The sequence below is a fragment of the Mchenga conophoros genome, linkage group LG3, assembly GCF_057382185.1.
Source record: "Mchenga conophoros isolate Kocher_MC1m ecotype Shallow Benthic linkage group LG3, M_conophoros_male_GT1.1, whole genome shotgun sequence".
NCBI lineage: Eukaryota > Metazoa > Chordata > Actinopteri > Cichliformes > Cichlidae > Mchenga > Mchenga conophoros.
In genome coordinates this window covers 56,049,987-56,056,003 of record NC_140528.1, presented here as the reverse complement: position 1 = coordinate 56,056,003, position 6,017 = coordinate 56,049,987, and the positions used below count along the sequence as shown (strand labels likewise).

Genomic DNA, 6,017 nt, shown 5'->3' with positions numbered 1-6,017 from the left:
AAAGTATCTGTGCTGTGGTGTGCCTCAGGGATCTGTATTAGGGGCCTTGTTCTCTTCTCACTGTATTTGCTCGCTCTTGGAGCAATTTTTGAGAAGTATAATATTGCCTTTCATTGCTCTGCTGATGACATACAGATCTTTTCATTATCTTCGTGAATGCATGTGTGAGGTTAAAGATTGGTTTAAGAATAATTCTCTTTTCCTTAACGAAAAGAAAACTGTGTTTGATAGTAAAATCCCCCGTGACCAATTGTGTGCTGCTCTGACGCCTTTTGCTAGCTCCCCTTCTGATTATGCCAGTAATTTGGGTATATTACTGGATAGCTCGTTTAAATTTGACAAGCAAGTGTCTACCATAGTGAGGTCTAGCTTTCATCAGCTGCGCCTCATTTCTAAGGCTAAGCGTTGTATTCTGCATGAAGACATGGAGAAACTTATTCATGCATTTGTGACTTCCAGGTTGGACTACTGCAGGGGTGGCCAACTTTTCCCCATCTTATTTTGTCAAGCACCTTGGTTTTTAGTGTGCTTTATAAATAATGTTTATTATTATTATTAAGTAAATACTGCACTCCCACCGTAAAGCCAGCCACAAAAAACTCTCCATTCACTATTCACTCAGATCACTCAGCGTCATAGCTCAGCATCAGTTATACAGTACAAGAAATTCAAAAGGGAAAAGATTCAGCGATTTCAGTTTCCAGTAAAAGTTATGAGAATTTCTAAGCATTTATTTTCAGTCCAATAATATTTTCAGGAATGTGTGTACATGTTACCCCCTAGCCACCGTCACCTCAGTCAGATCCAAGTCTACCAGGACACAATTGATTGATAAATAAATCATCTATAAAAAGAAAAATAAGTGCCCAGATAGAAAAAAATGAAACTGACAGTCAGGTAAATAAAGAACATCTCCACCAATCCAGCAACAAACAGAATGGAAAATATAGATAATGTCCTGTGAAATGTATTACAATAAAATGTTTGATACAGCTGCTTAGACTGATGTCAAATATTAGCGCCCATGTAGAAGTGACATTTTGTCTATTTCCTGTACAAAATCATGCATAAGTGGGAGCTCCACTTGCCCACAGTGTTGGGCCCACATCTGTTCTACAGTCTGCTGTGTGGGTTCACCTAAAGCGTCCCTACACAGGTCCTATGAAGACCTGTTCCAGCTGGCTGTTGGAGAAAGGCAGGATTCTGCAACAGGGAGAGGAGGATGATCACCAGCAGCAGCAGCTCCTGCCATGTCATCCTGAGGTTGGACAGGACACCCTGGGTGCTCTGCAGGTTCTAATTTAGGAAAGAGTGGCTCTAAGTCACTGAGACACAGAGAAAGTGTTAGAGGGCTCAATATTAAGGCTTTCACAAATCAGTAACCTACTTTGGCATTTTGGGTGAACCAAAAAACAACTTGTGTGTTAATCTCTTAAAAAGATTTTTATGTTCAATAAATAAAAAAAACATTTACATTAATCAATAATACTGTTAAACTGAAGCCAAAGTCACCACCAGCCCTAGCTGTGTCTGTGCATTTTTTTTCCAGTGACTACATATTTTCTATTCCAAGAAAAAAGAAAAAAAAAAGGGGGACTTTTCGTATCTTTGTTTGCTTTTTAATCCCATTTCCACTCCCAGCCCTCACACCAAGATGGATGAGGTAACTTTATGCAGCAAATATGTTATTATAAGTCTACAAATAATTTCTGCTCTAACTCACTGAACAAAACTTAGACCTCCTCCTTCAGCTCAGTTTATATTTAAGGAAGTCAGTCCAGGTCCCCACTACCTGTCTTGGGTCTTCTGCTGTATAAATCTGTAACAACACCAGTTCAGCTGGTTTTCAGAAAACAAGGGGTGGTAAGAATTTTTTCATCTTTCATCTTTATCAATCTTTCAATATTTATTTTAGGTGATTGTAGTCAGTTTTTGTGTACAATTTATATTAGTATATAAAAATACTCTGTTTGAAAGTCCTGTCTGCATGTGTGGACACATTCTGTTATGGTGGTAGGGTATTTATGTACCTGAGTTTAGGAGTTTCAGTGAATCTCAGGTTTTAATCTTACTTATGCACTATGTATTTAGTAGTTTTGACAATTTTTTAAATATTTTCTGGAACTACATTATAACAAAAACAAAAAAATACTCATAATATTGTGACAGTATGTGTGGACACATTCTGTCATGGCCTCAGCGTATTTGTGTATCTGAGTTTTTATCAAAATTTTGTTGCAGTTCAAACCTCTGTGGTATGTAATTGTAACTTTTAGTACCAAGAAAGTTTGTGTGACTCTATGTTAATAGAGTTCATTATTAGGGTTTAAGGAAGTCAGTTCAGGGTTAATTAATAGGCTGGTGTCTACATGGTGGTCCCTACAGCTGAATAAACAAAAGCTGTACCCATAAAATGGGTATCAAAGAGTTTTTTTAAATTTATTTTTGCATCAGTGATGGTGGCAAGACTGTTCATGCTGTATGATCCCTGTTCAAAAGGTTTTTTCAGTGAATCAGAGAAAATCAGTCCAGCTTAAAAGCTCTGCTTATTTTACCACAACAATTATGGTGATGAGAAATGGGATTTCTCACATGAGCTTCTTCTCTGCTTTTGTTTTAATCCAGGAAAACCTGTGCCGGTGCAGGGAGTCTGAAAGAGTGCTTAGAATCACTACTATAATCTTAATTGATAAAGAATCCAGTGTGGAGAGCAGGTGAGACCAACTTGACTTTTTTTATTGCACTATCAGTTTTTTAAAGACAAATAATTTATTTTAAGATATTTTAAATTGCTCTGTGTTTGGTAAGAGGGTCTGCCATTCAAAGAAACAGTTCTTAAAAATAGTTGTTTTTGGCTCATCACCTGAGGGCAGATGCAGGATGACAGCTTTGTGGGTTACGTAAGTGGCAACCTATTGGAGATGAATTCACAAATAAATATTGGTTATCACTGATAATCTAGAGATAAAGATGGATATTACCTGGAACTAAAATCCAAGGCAGAAAATCTGGTTCAAATTAAATAAAATCAAATTAGTCCAAATGAAAGAAAAAAAAAAGCAAGAAAGAAGTTTATTCCATTTGATGGAAGTTTTCCCTTCTAGCAAACAAGATGCAGTTGTAGTGGGCAAAACCTTATTGCAAGAAATCATCTGAAGACAGGGAATTTCAGGCAAGCTCAGTAGTGATACTGAAGCAGCTTTTGCCACCACATCTTTTAAAAAAGTGATTAGATAGACATCAGACATCACTGTGCTAGAACTGGGAAGTAGAAAGAGAGAATGCTTCTGTAGAGACTAAACCAAGCAAATGTTGTTCAGAAAGAGGACTCAGCGAGCTAAGAGCCTTTCCTCTAGTGTTAATGCACATGAGAACTAGTGTAAAAGTTACCATGGTCTCAGCCCTTTTAAGTTTGGGCAGCCAGCAAATATGGGTATAAGGCCCCCAGGAAACCATCTTTGAACCACAGAACAATGTGAAGAAGAAAAGTTGTGCTATTGTGTAACTGTCATCTCCTCTGTCCTCTCTCCAGAGCAGGTTAAAACAGTCCTTCCACAACCAGCCCAAACAAACCTACACTCTCAGCCCAGCATACTGTGTCCTGATCGGAGCTATCCAGGAACTACTGATAACACAGACAGCAGTTAAGGTCAAAGGTAATCCCACTTGGCAGTTGCATTTCTCAATGACAGTAATAACCCATAGGTTTCAAAAATTTCCACATTGATGTTGAGAAAGACAACAAATGTGTACTATTTACTCTGCCGTTTCAACCTACAGCTTTGTTGGAATGATGAAAACGTGCCCTCCGTCAACTAGAGTGAGCCTTCCTCCTAAGTCACATACAGATCACAAACAGGGGATGGAATGCAGGCAATTGTTTAAGCGATTAGGATGCTGTTGCTTTAGTGGTTCAGCATGTTTTCTGATTGCAGTGGCTATTTGTTTGACCTGTCTGGTCATTTTTACACGTGATAAACAGTCACATGACTTTCCAAACATTGCAGATACAGGAAAGGCTTGTAAAACTTGTTCAAGGCATTCCCTTTCAAAGAGTTCCAACCCCTTCTCTAGTCCTGAGGTTATCAAAAATAACTTGTGGCTACAGTACGCAAATTTCACAGTCACTTCACTAACAAATTACTCATGCACATTCTGTATGGCAGCTAGACCGCTTATTATGGTGACACCGGTTCCTGACACCTCAGAAACCTGTGCATCAGATCCTCATTTCTCTAGTAACAATAGCAATTATATCTGTAAGTTCCTCTGTGATATATACTATACAAATTCTAAAACATCATCCAATATGTCCAAATTTTGTGGTCATTTCATTCCATCAACGGATTTCATTAAGCCTCCAATACTCTTTGAACCACCACAGAATGTATTTATACCGTCCGAGCTAAATGTAACTGATTGCTTTATCTCTTCCTACGGCACCACTGATGTGGGCACAGTAAATGCCAGTTGTAAATACCTCTGGGATGTTCGCAACCACTGTAGCAGCAGTGATGATGCGCTGTTATATAAGACTAATTACGAAACTACAGTAAAAATTACAAAAGACTGCATGACCTGCAGACGCTCTGAGTTGGTAGCAAAGTGCCCATTTGTCACTTCGTTGCAAAATCCAGATCAAATAGCAGTTGGTGTATGGTGGCTGTGTGGAAACGGACGGCTGCGATCCGTCTTACCTCAAAATTGGAAAGGCACTTGCATCAGAGTTAAATTAATACAAGAAACCATGATTTATCCACACGTTCAATCGCAGGCAATACCCCTTCACAGCAGGTTTAAACGTTCCACTCACATCTTTGAGGATGACTCTAAAGTGTATATAGACTCCATAGGTGTCCCTCGAGGGGTCCCTGATCAGTATAAAGCACGTAATGAAATTGCTGCTGGATTTACGTCATGGATTCCATTTGTTGGATCTGTGATAGAAACCAACAAAAACACAGCATGGATAAATTATATCTATTACAACCAGCAGAGATTTGTTAATTTCACTACACATGCACTCAAAGCTCTAGGAGAACAAATGCATGCAACTAGTCTCATGACATGGCAGAACAGAATTGCGCTTGACATGTTGTTAGCTGAAAGGGGCGGCGTGTGTGTGATTTTCGGTGATGCGTGTTGTACCTTCATCCCTAATAATACTGCTGCTGATGGCTCTTTTACAGTAGCACTCAACAAATTGGAAAAACTGGCTGATGAACTTAAAGAGAATGCCGGCACAGAAATATCAATTTTTAAATGGTTTGAGAGCATTTTCGGGAAAGGGAAAGCCTTGCTATTGTCACTCATGACGGGTGTCATTGTAGCTTTAGCTCTCTTAACACTGTGTGGATGCTGTGTCATCCCCTGTGTTAGAGACCTGACTGTAAGAACCCTTTGCAAATCTGTATAAACAACAGGTTGATACAGAATGAACGAATGATTTAATTTCATTGTTTTATGATACGTTTATGTAAACCCTAGCTGTGTAAGCAGTTTTTATGGATTTTTTTTATTGCTATTAGTTTTCTATTATTATTTTACTATTATATTACTATTATTGTTCATCATCATTCCTATTATCTCTACTACATACACATTTTATCTCATAAGAGTGATTAAAAATAATCAAAAGGTTGCAAATGATGACAATGTGATGAAAAATTTGTATTTTACTCAATTCATCAAAGCTCTGTGTACTACACATATGTAGTTATACCTGTCTTATACAAGGAACATTTATGCAAAAATGTAAAAAAAAATGTATCTATACTTCATTAGCATGTGCAAAGTTCTTTCAATAAATCTCAGAAAATCAGTTCAGATTCCAATATTTATTAATCCACAACATCTTTATTATCTTCACCTGTGTCTTGTGTCTAATCAATCCTCCCCATTGTGCTCTGGTTCTGCACGCTTTTTGTATCAGTTTGGATTTGGGTCTGTTTTTGCCTTTTGTGCAACGTTTTGAACGTGAGCAGAAATGTTACTAATAAACATTATAAATTCAGGAT

The 6,017-nt window shown here is 37.9% G+C and overlaps 1 pseudogene; it reads left to right on the top strand.

Annotated features, from left to right (window-relative positions):
* The first annotated feature begins 1,161 nt into the window (after window positions 1-1,161).
* On the top strand, window positions 1,162-5,058 carry LOC146579595 (uncharacterized; annotated as a pseudogene).
* Window positions 5,059-6,017: the final 959 nt, after the last annotated feature.